Below are 12,608 nucleotides of genomic sequence, written 5' to 3' on the forward strand. Positions count from 1 at the left end.
CCCCCTACAATCTGTGTCCCTGCTGTCTAGTTAAAGGTGCAGGACTCAGCAGCACTCTTTTCTATCCAGTGACTTTATAATGACCATCATTAACAAATTCAAATGTATAGTTAACTGATCTTAAGTTGCTAATAATTTCATTGTTATTCTAAAGTTGCAGCTGAGGTTCATAATACTGTGTAGTTCATCAACACATTTTATTTGGATGGCCATTAGAACATTTAAATAATTGGTTAATACATGGTTTGTAAAGCATTTAACTGTAAAATAACTATGAACTGATGTTAAATGATGGTAGTTAAAAACGTGTTACGTGCACCCTCTTCTCTAACTGTTGGGCCATTTATATTGCCCAAGTTGGACCTAGCCCCTATATAACACAGGACATTGTGATATTTTCCTGTGACTGATTATGATACAAACTAATAATATCAGCCAATATTAACATAGCTTCAATAATGTCATATGTCTGGAAGTGTAGCAAGCAGAAGCCTGTTGAACTTTAAATTTGAGTTTTCTTTTTTCAAAAGTGCATGAAGAATTGGATGTGTATGTGTATTAATGTGCGTGTGGTTGTGTTTTTTTTTTTTTTTTCTCTCTCTCTTGCTCCTGATCAATGCTCTCCTGCCTGGCTTCAGCTGTCTTGTAATTACACCGCTGTCTGCGACGTCCGACTGTTAAAAAGATCAAACACCGTCTCAATCCTCTCATGGGGCATAGATCTAAGAGGACTCATCCGTCGCCATGAAAGGTCACTTGCTGTGTTTTGATGCCACACAATAGTTTCCTTTTTGTTTTATTTTATGCCTGTTTTTTTGTCTTCTTCTGTTCTGTTTTATTTTCATGTATGGGGAACGAGCCAGTGAAATGTCATTGGCACTCAGAGGTGATTATTGAGCAGAGGACAGCAGGAGGAACAAGCTGAGGAGGTGAGACAAGCATGCGAGCAAGCAAACAAGAAAGACAGAAGAGAAAGGAAAGCATGACGTGCAAAAAGTAAAAATAATATGATTCATATAGAACAATTTATTGCCAAGAGGTAATAATCACCAGTCCTATAGTTATTTGCCTCAACTGGGTTGAACAGGTGTCTTTCACAAGTTTATGCAGGGATAAAGGTTATAAAACATACACATTTGTATAAACCATGAGTCTGTCCTAGTTTAGATAATGGTGCAGGGGTCTGGGATCACTATAAGTAAACAAAATGTGACCCGATTCAGAACAGAGGTATGCCATGTTTTCTGGGTGTGCATAAATTGGTTCCAAAAGTTGCAGCATGTAGTGATATGGGATAGGGTGGGTTGCAACCGTGGAAGAGACCGACCGACAAAGAGACTCAAACACATTTTATATCTTATATATCTTTTTCTTCTAATAGTTATTGCTAGACAATGGAGCTTAAAGAAAAGAGTGTTGTTGATCAAATTCAACAACCCTATTCGGTCCGAAGAAGTTTTGTGCCAACCGAAATTGAGAATGTATATCCAGAGGTTTATGTCGGCCTTAACTTGACCAGTGCAGAGAAGTCTCTCTGTGTGCCTAGTTGAGATGTGGTATCTTGCCTCTGGCAGTAGAAAATGAACAGAGAGGGTCACCTGTGTGATCCAGTGGAAACTGAAAACACAATACACTTTTTGTTCTACTGATCACTACATCGCAATTTTAGACAAAAGGCTTCTCCTTAAATTGTCTGCTGAATGTCCTGATTTGCTTTCTAAGTGGTATTAATCTAGATTCCAATAACTGTTTCCAGGGAAGTGTTTTATTTAGCTCAGTTTGTGTTCAATGCTACCAACAATGCTTCATGTTTGGTGGGATACAGGCACAGTCGGTGCTTCAGATGTGGTTATAAGTTATAATGTCTAAGGTGGAGTATTGTGCTTATATTTGCTTAACCATTTTTTGACATGTATGGAGATTAACTCTATTTTGTTCTTTCAATCTCCATTATGAAATGACTTTACAATAAACTGCACAAACATGTGAGCAGTTACTGAGGAGCGAGTAAGGAATTAATCAGTAGTAACTTGACAGTTGTTAAGGAGTAATTCCAGAATAAATGAGGATACTACATTAATGAATCAAGAGTAGTTCATAAATATCCGGTAACTGTCATACTGACCATTTTTTGTGTGCTTTTGAGTGCTTTATTAACTATCAATCACCTACTGATTGGCAACTACTGATGATCCCAAAATATCTAATTACTGAACGATTGGTTACTGTTTTTGTGTACCTTCAAGTGAAGTGAAATGTCAGACTTAGTATTAACCCACTACAATCATTAAATACTAATTACTTAATCATCAATTACTCTTTTTCCTGGAAGTTCCTTATAATTCATGAATGTAGCATTTCCCAGTCTGGTTGTTCTCTAATAACTCATCACTATATAGCCCTCAAATCAAATGTGTTGACAAACTAATCATTAACGATTCATTAACTATCACGTTGTCCCTGATTCATTCCTTATTCATTCCTCAGTAACTACTCAAGTCTTTGTTGGCCTTATTGTAAAACCTCATCATGTTATTATAGTCTTTGTTATGTTTGAAGTGTTGTGTAAACCAATGTGACCTGGACACATGAAAATTACAAATCACAATGATTGTGTGTGTGGAAATGGCCTAAAAGTCTAAGAACTACTCACTCAGGTGTTTTCAGCAGGTGTTAAGTATTTGTGTTTTAAAAGTAGCAGCTGTCGTGTGACTGGTTGATTTAAGGGCATACAGTTATTGCATAACACTGCAGTTAACACAGGTGGAAATTAATACAAATTATGAAAAAAAAACACGCCATTATAAACCTGATTCCATTTAACGAGAGAGAGATAATCAAGTTCAGTCTACTGCGTGCCCATGCCCTTTTATCTGGTAATTACTTTATTTCATTATTCATTTATTATTTCATTCAGTCAGTAATAGTTTGTGGCGAAGGTATATAGTAATGGAAATTCATCAGACAGGTAGCCACACTGGCACTATGGTAATCAAGTCAGGATTTATCTATTCTCACACACACACACACACACACACACACACACACACCACCATCATACCCACACATCTCACACTCAAATATCCCACTTCTTCCCACGTGGAAACCAAACATTACAACACAATTTCATGAGTAACAGGAACAAACATGATATCGTGTCCAGCCACAACGTGACTTCATAATACATTGATCTGTTTTCATAGCTTTGGTCTATGAATAAGGCTCCTCTGCTGAGTCTTGCTTACATAATTCAGAAGTAGAAGCACAATGAGGTGAAGTGACTAACTGTGAACGAGGCGCTTGATCTCATTTTGGATCGGGGCAGGGATGAAGATAAGAATACTGACTCAAGAGATAAAGTTGGCAACTCAAATGTGATTCAGACCTGTAATTTATTGATTCCAATGATTCAACAGAGAATGTTCCTATGAAAGATATTAGTAGTTATTTAACTTACCTAAATCCAGTAGGTGATTTGTAAATTGTTAACGAGGGGGTCCTAATGGGAGCATCAACCCTGCAGGATGTCTTAACCAAAACTGTGACATTTCTAATTCTACAATTCCATTTTATCCAGTTATCTTCCTTCTCTCCCTACTACAATGGTCTTTTTATAACTGTACTTAAGTCATGAGAAAATACACCTTTAAATTGTATGCAGTGGACTGAGCTCATTCAGGCTGGGTTTTCTCATGTTTCTCACAATACATTACAAGCAAGTTAACTATACATTACATTACCCACATGACCCATTAGAATTTTTTACCATCTAAATTCCTTGAGGGACACACAATGAACATTGTGATTTATCAGTAGTCCAATTTTACCACAGATATAATGGTATTGGCATATATATTGTTCGTTGTTTACCGATATGAAAACCTCTCATTTACAAACTCTAATGCAGAAGGCATTCTTGGGGTAATTCAAAATTGGTGTAATGACACAATTTGTGGAGCAGAGTGCGCTTCAACAGGGGTAAAATCAGCTGGTGTTAGGAAATGTAACAGTTACCTCACTAAGGGTTAAACTATAAACCAGAACAAAAATGACAGTTACCAACATAACATAAGCCGCCATGTTCTGAACAGACACACTAAAAACACTGACAAAACGTAACAATTTCAGTTTTAGAACATATAGCAAACTTTTGTTGATTTGGTAATTGTTCATCTTTACACAATTGGGAGTCTGCACAGGGTGTTTTATTTTGAAATTTTACCGTTAAATGCCATTCCTGTGACTCTGACTTCCTGCTGGTTTGATCTGCTCTGTGCAACTTGTTGCAGCTTCTGTCAAAAATAGACCAGGAAGCCAGAACACAAAGCAGCCATGCCCAGCTTGACTCCACAGTGCACCAGAGCTTACCACGGACGCTTGTGATTATCTGCTACTAGGGGATGGAAAGTGATGGCAGGTTAACTAGGGGGATGCTTTTTGGTAATTTTGCTAACAAGGGGGACGGCATCCCCCCCTCATCCCCCCTCAAATCCAAATTATGCATTTTGTTTTTTCGACCATTGCATTTTATTTATTTATTTATTTTTTTGCCAACTACAGCCAGTTTTGTGAAGGGTATACAAACCTAAGGAGGGAGCCTTTTCTCTTGAGAAGCTTCACATAAAAAAAAAGAGAGACAACAAAAGATGCCAGCTCTGTGCCCCAAGAGATGTGAAATTCAACCCTGTGTTTCACAGATGTAATGAGCTTTTTTTTGCAAGGCACATGCCAACACTATCACATGCTGCTCCTCATGTCCATGAACATCAAAGCAGCCACCCACAAACATCCAACGCCCACTCTTGCCCACACGCAGTTGTAGATTAAGAATCCACAGTATGTGTAGCAAAGGCTTGTGCCACAGCTGCTGTAGAGCAACTGTGCATGGCTGGGCATATTTGTTCAGAATAAACACTGGAAAGTGAATGTTAAGTGTTACAATGCACATACTGTAATTTAACCCAACAGGTTGTGGATGTGACTGAGTGGATTGTATGTACAGTCTCATTGCACTGTGTTTATATTACACAGCGTGATGATTAGTATGTACGGTAGGGTTAGGGTAAACTAAAAATAGAAATGACATGTAGCTAAAAGTTCATATGAATTGCCTCCAAAATGTTTTGACCAGGACCTTTAATTGGCTGTTTAAAATTGTGGTGTCTTTGGTTTGGTTAGGTTTAGAGGATTACAGCAGAAAAAGCTGCTCACCTGCTATCAAGTAAACATCTTATGGGGCTAAGATAATAATGCAGTTGAATCAGTTCATCAGCTCAGAGCATACGGGTGGATGCAGTGTGTGTGTTCTCATTACTTTACAGGTATCTCAACAAAACTCCTCACGAAAATCAATCTCCCAATCTACATTTGGTTTTTGGCAGCCGGCCTAGTTCATGTCAAATTGTCTATTTTTCGACTTTCCATTATTCACTTCTCCACACACACCCCATCTTATCTGTCTTGCTCCTGTTATTCTCATGCACTCCTTTCCTGTTCTTTCTTCAGTCAATAATAAGTGAAGCAGAAATTTGGTTAGTGGCATGAGGCTGGATGTAATCCAATAACGGGAAAACACCCACGTATGCCTCAGACTCTGTAAGGTTCACGCACACCCACACGCTCAGGCACACAAATATACAAAACTCTTTTGCTGTCAGACTTTACTTGCATTTTCCAAGACACACCTTTAGCTTAGTTATGTCCTAGAGGCTTCTCAGTTGAATTGTATTGGCACCCAAGCATTAATTTAACAATGTGCATATATATATACGCTCACCCATTCAAATGATCAGAATCAGGTGTTCTAATCACTTGGCCTGGCCCCAGGTGTATAAATTCAAGCACTCAGGCATGCAGACTGTGAAACAAGACATTTGTGAAAGAATGGGCCGCTCTCAGGAGCTCAGTGAATTCCAGCGTGGAACTGTCATAGGATGCCACTTGTGCAACAAATCCAGTCGTGAAATTTCCTCGCTCCTAAATATTCCACAGTCAACTGTCAGCTCTATTATAACAAAATGGAAGCGTTTGGGAACAACAGCAACTCAGCCACGAAGTGGTAGGCCACGTAAAGTGACGGAGAGGGGTCAGCGGATGCTGAAGCGCATAGTGCAAAGAGGTCGCCGACTTTCTGCACAGTCAATTGCTAGAGAGCTACAAACTTCATGTGACCTTCAGATTAGCCCAAGTACGGTACGCAGAGAGCTTCATGGAATGGGTTTCCATGGCCGAGCAGCTGCAGCCAAGCCACACATCACCAAGTGCAATGCAAGGCGTCGGATGCAATGGTGTAAAGCACGCCGTCACTGGCCTCTAGAGCAGTGGAGACGCGTTCTCTGGAGTGATGAATCACGCTTTTCCATCTGGCAATCTGATGGACGAGTCTGGGTTTGGAGGTTGCCAGGAGAACGGTACATTTCAGATTGCATTGTGCCAACTGTGAAATTTGGTGGAGGAGGAATTATGGTATGGGGTTGTTTTTCAGGAGCTGGGCTTGGCCCCTTAGTTCCAGTGAAAGGAACATTGAATGCTTCAGGATACCAAAACATTTTGGACAATTCCATGCTCCCAACCTTGTGGGAACAGTTTGGAGCGGGCCCCTTCCTCTTCCAACATGACTGTGCACCAGTGCACAAAGCAAGGTCCATAAAGACGTGGATGACAGAGTCTGGTGTGGATGAACTTGACTGGCCTGCACAGAGTCCTGACCTGAACCCGATAGAACACCTTTGGGATGAATTAGAGCGGAGACTGAGAGCCAGGCCTTCTTTTTTTTAATAACTGTCCTACCTTACTGTGTTAAATACAGAAGATTTGATCAGTAGCGGTGGAGTTGATTAATGGCATCTCTGATGAACCTGTGGTGAGTAGTGCAATGACCCTACAGTGACTACTACTGTTGAGTCATTGCTAAACTAATGCAATTCTTAAATGAGTGATACATTATGAGTTATTTGTCTACTAATTAAGTAACTTGCCCAACACTGTACTTTACTGTAACAATACCACATTTTATTTGTCATAACCAGTATCTTCTGTTATTGTTTCAAGTATGCATGGAGCCACTGGGCAGATGTTTCATGGCCTTGTCAAAAGCATTTGGTGCAGTTCTATATTTACATGTTATGCTTATTCACTATGTTATATTTAGTTTGCTTCGGATGAACTCAGTGTATGAAAGCTGGAAATATGCAATTGAGTGTTTACCATTAACAAAAAGGTGTTCCACAAGGATAATGTCTAGGCCCTGTCCTGTTTCATGTTCATACTAATGATATTGTCTTGTCTCTAACTACATGTAATGCCTATTTCTATGCAGATTACACTATTCTGTACTGGTTTGCTGACTCTGTATGCCTTGCTGTTAGTGAATTACAATTTTCCTTAGCTGCTCAAAATGCGATATTTTGATATTCACAGTGTATATCTTGGCATTTGCCTCAATGCATCATCATATTGAAATGCTCATCACCAAACTGTCACATAAACTTGTTTCTTTTTGTCCAGAAGCAGATCAATCTTCCCTTTGAGGTGTAGGGGAAATATAGTAGAGGCAGTGTTTTTATCAGTCCTTGGAAAATCTGCCTTTTTTGTGTTGTTTTTGTACAACCAAGGAATTATTCACAGCACATTCTCAAGATGGACACTCTGACTACGTCTGGTCAATTTAGGGTGATTATGTCAGTGTTTTAACACTTACAGCTATTTTGAAGAGTTATAACACTGCATAATTTTGTGTATTGCAACATCATTGTAAATGAGGGAGATCTCACTGCTTTTTGGGGCTTAAAACATGTTTGACTAAATGACTGACTAAGACTACTTGATTCTGTGGGTTTTAACATTTTTGGATTTAATGCACTAAACTCACTGAATCCTAAAGTCAGTCTTGTGACTTTCTTTACACCAGGGGTGGCCAACCTTCTTTGACCCAATATCTACTTTTCAAGTAGCCAACCTCCCGAGATCTACCAGTCCAGTGTCAACATCGCAAACCCACACACGTTTCCAGCCTGCCGTAACTAACCTCATAACACGTTTTCTTGTCGTCACACAACCGCTAGACATCACATCACAAACCCTCCCTCTCTCAAACACACACACACACACACAAATTCCTCTCAAACAGTTGCCAGTACGCATAGTGCGCTTTAGCACAAACCCGCTCTCTCTGCTTCTCTCTCTCACACACACACACACACACACACACACCTGCTAATCTGCATGATGAGTAATAGCCTTGACTGACCTTAATATGAATCAAACAGAAAAATAAACCAGACACAAAACAGGTAGATCTCTGAGTTTGAAAAAAGGAAATCACTTCCTACCTTAATGGGAGACATGGCACTGGGAGGTGGAGGCTAGCTTCTCATAGTCAGGAGTGTAGGAGCTGGTTGCAAGGCTTAGGCAGGCTGCAAGGTGGTCGTCAGTCATTGTTGATCTGTACTTGGACTTGATGATTTTCATGTGCGAGAAAGCAGACTCGCTCAAATAAGTTGATCCAAAAAGAGCCGTCAGGTTCAAGGCACATCTTCTGAGATTGGGATACTTCTCCTCCATCAGTAGTTTCCAGAACAATGCATGCTCACCAGGTTGATCTGGCTTTGATCTCAATGTCATTTTGCAGAGTCTTGTCAGAATCTCATCCTCAAGAGCGGAGCTTTCCAAGGCAAAAACTGATTTGACTTTGGTGGCAATGTCACCAACATCAATACTTGCACCAAATGGATAACACATATAGCTGCCTACAGGCTCCATGGATGCAGTCAGCAAAACGCCTCTCAAACTCTGACCAGATGCTCTGAACATGCTCCTCATAATGCACTGTCAAGCTGTGTCACACTTTTACCTTGACGCTGTAGTTCTGTTTGCATGTGAGGGAAGTTGTGCAGGTCACCATCTGCAGCCTGCTTGACATCAGCTGCAGCTTGCTTTTAAACGTGTTCACTGAGCTCATCATGTTGACTACATCTTTACCCAGATGAAAACACACAATTGTGCCACATCCACCATATCAGTCGATTCGTCAAATTGAAGGGAAAAGCACTCACACACGTCAATATCCTTCTTCAGTTGCTCCTCCACATCCACAGCCATTCCCTAAAATCGCCTTGTAGCGGTATTGCGGGAGAGTTGCACTTCTTAAATGGCCTTCACGATCTCTGTTTAATTTTTAAAGTCGTCAAAAAGGCTATCCGCTGCCTCGACAAAGGCGTCCTTCACAATATCGCCGTCTTTGAATGCCTTCTTGTGTTTAGCAAGGACGTGACTGACGCGATAGCAAGCAATAGCTGCGGCCTTCGGTTTGGTGAAGATTGACTGCCGTGCTGCAAGCTGTGCTTTCAAATCCCGCACGTTTGAGCCGCGTAAAGGCGTTTTTTGTTTTGTTTTGTTTTTGTTTGTTTTTTTCAGGGAAATCCCTCTCGTAGCTCCCGTGTAGCGTTTTAAAATGCCGCTCCAGATTCCCTTTCTTTGCCTACGCCACCGTTGCATTGCAGATCAAACAAACCGGCTTTGAATGACTATGAACTAAAAAATGTTCGTCCTCCTATTCAGGGTGAAAATGACAGGTCTTGGCTCGTTTCCCTTCAGCCATGTTAACGTTTGGGAGTGCGTGACCGCTCTGACGCTTGCTAGCTTCTACTGTTGACAGCTGGCGACTTCCTGTTATGCATGTCGCGCGCAACCGTAGGTCAAACGTGACCTGTTGTTTTTTATCCCTTTTTTTTAAATACATTTTTTTGTGGATGTGTTTAAGAGACTGATAGGGTGCACAGGAAAGGACTCATGATAGGCTGTAGTGTACATTAAATATAAAATATAACACACACAAAAAAAACTTTATTTTTTATTTTTCCCTGCACCCGTCACGGTTGACATGGTATCAGTAGGCGCTCCTGCTTTACAATGTTGTTGGGTGACACTTAGAGCAAAACATAAAAAGAAGCCAGACTAATTACAGCTCTTATATTTCTATTGACCTTTGATTGATATTCAAGCATCTGTTCGAATTTTAGAAAAACACTTTGAGTCTGAACGACCTCCTGTTGAATCCACAAATCAGGGGCAACACTCTCTCCATTACTGCTGACCCACACCGAAACATGAGTCATATGGAGGACAACTGAGCAGCAATGGGATGAGATCAGACCAAGCTGTTCACTTACACTGTAGGATTATTTTCTTGGAGAGTCATTCATCACTCTAGATCATCTGCTATGATCTGTTTACGAAGCACATCTGCTCAGCTGACTATTTATAGGGAGCCATGCTTGATAGAACATGCTCACAGACACACATACACATTCACACACACACACACACACACACACAGACACAGGGAGGCCAGCCAAGCCTCCACCAAATTGGTTTACTCTCAGGGATACTGCCTGGATCATTTTGGAAAGGTAGCTGCAAAATGATGGTCAGCTGCTGTGGCTAATTGGTGTAACAAGGCTGCTTACCTGTAGAGAACATCTGACTGATCAAAGTATTTATTTACATGGGTGTCATTTAGAGGTATATCATATAAATACATTTTAAGAAACAAAAAAATGCTAAATGCATTATTAGTCTGAAGGGCGATACTCAATCAGGATGTGGCCACTTGTGATTCATGGTTAGTTTAACTCTGACCATAATCCTATTATTTGTATTTTTGTATGATGGGGCAAATCAGCTAAGTTAGTACCAGTGTAGTATCCCTAATTATTTTCATATTGGACAATTCTTCCTCTCACAAATTATATCCCATGCTAATGTCTAGTGGCAATGAAGGATTTTGCAAGCAAATGCTGTGAGTGCTGATGGCCATCCAAACCCACAATTCAACCAGCACACAAGGGGCCTCAGGCGGATTTTCTGCAGACTTCCAGAGAGTACGCTTGGGATGCAAACTTCACCAGACCTTGCTGATTTAATTGCCAACAATTTATTGCAATACAGCTTAGTTTGTTTTGTTTACTAACCAACTTAAAAACAAAAGAGTGGGTGGTTAAAGCAGTTACTCATTAAAAGGATTTCAGCTACATTAAATACTCACTCAACCACATCATGATACAGAAATATTATAGACAAAAGAGGTAATCAAAGTGTATTTTACTTTTATAGTCTATAACCCCTTATATAAAAATGCATTTTCACTCCCAACTTGTCAAATACAGTGGCTTATTCAGTTGCCTTAAGCTTCAAACTACAGCGCTGCACTTACTCCAGAAGCGTCCCTTTTGCACTTGAAGGGCTCCATAGTTAAGTTAGATACAGAAGCCACTTGCAACCTCTGGTTATACTAAAGCGTGATAATGAACATTTCACATGTTACAAAATATTATGAGTTTTGGACCATTATCAACATTGTCAAATGTAGTGGTCGGTCAGGCTTTGTCATCAAAACTACTTGGTTAGCTTTAGAGAAACATCCTGCTTTGTGTCATAATGACATTCTGTACTTACATTAATCATTTTCTTTAATTTTGTTCAGTTAAAGCTGCAGTCTGGAGTTTTGAGAAAAAAGTGGACTTTTTTAATCAAATTTGAATGAGCACAGCGTTATAACTGCCTGGTCACTTGAGGGACACTTTTGCTAACCAGTAGCCATAAAGACACATGTTGATACCGGAGTTAGCATACAAGCTAACAAGCTAGATTTAGCAGCAAGCTACATAGCTCGACTGCAACATCAGCGGCGATATGCGCTATTGCAAGTATTACTGTAACCACCACCACCATAGCCTTGTGGTCAAAACATAGAATGAAACAAGCAGGGGTCCTTACTTGTTTAGCAGAAAAGCAGCCAATTCTGCATCGCTCTTGAATCCTTACAAATCCCGCAGCTCCATCCACCTCTGAAATAACACTCCAATATTTATCCTTGTTTTCTCTCCGGCTCAGAACAATTCTTTCTTTTTACACCGATTTCTTCGGCTTTGTTCTTGTTGTCAGTTCTCTGCCATTGTTTACAGTTTGGACTTGAAAGTATGTGACCAGGTAACCCACCTGCATGGGTGAGGGGCATTGTCCAGTACACCCTGTGCAAGGGAGGAGGTTTGCCAGCAGTGTATGCATGAGAATGATTGACACTTCTCAGACTCTCCCCTTGGCTCTGATTGGTTGTATTGATCTGGGAGTGGTGGATTCTTACAAATCACATTACAGCCACTGGGTGAAGCCACAGACATGGATTTTTACACAGCTAGCCTGTATCTTTTTCTACTCATAATGACAAGTTTAGCAAATATAACAAAAAATAGTTACAAATTACAGCTTTAAGTGAACTTACACAACCTAGCTTAAAAAAAATAATAATTCAACGTTGACACTTCATGCAAGGAACACAACCCCTGCCCAGCCCTCATCAGACCACATCTTATTTGACATATCCATGAATGTCTCCTGAGCATAACCGTAACATTGCTGCCATGTGCAGATACTGTAGAGATCAACAATTTACATACACAATATGAGACATTGGGCAAAACCATGGGTTGAATGCACAGTGCTGGGTGTATTATTACAGGTCAGGGACTAAGAATGCATTTGTGTGCACAGATAACAATACGAAATGACGGTGATGTGTTCGCTCAGAAAACTTGCATGCCATACAATAC

At 40.3% G+C, this 12,608-nt stretch overlaps 1 long non-coding RNA gene across 9 annotated transcripts in view; it reads right to left on the reverse strand.

Moving 5' to 3' along the window:
* LOC119011929 overlaps positions 1–9,937 on the reverse strand; it is a 48,582-nt gene extending 38,645 nt beyond the window's left edge. For 2 of the 9 annotated variants that reach the window (XR_005072315.1, XR_005072312.1), the window contains exon 1: positions 8,331–9,930. This is a non-coding gene — a long non-coding RNA (uncharacterized LOC119011929). Of the gene's footprint in view, positions 1–8,330 lie in introns of all 9 variants that reach the window. The other 7 variants (XR_005072314.1, XR_005072311.1, XR_005072307.1 and 4 more) reach the window with 7 other exon arrangements.
* Between the last annotated feature and the right edge of the window lie 2,671 nt (positions 9,938–12,608).

Source organism: Acanthopagrus latus, chromosome 2, assembly GCF_904848185.1.
Source record: "Acanthopagrus latus isolate v.2019 chromosome 2, fAcaLat1.1, whole genome shotgun sequence".
NCBI lineage: Eukaryota > Metazoa > Chordata > Actinopteri > Spariformes > Sparidae > Acanthopagrus > Acanthopagrus latus.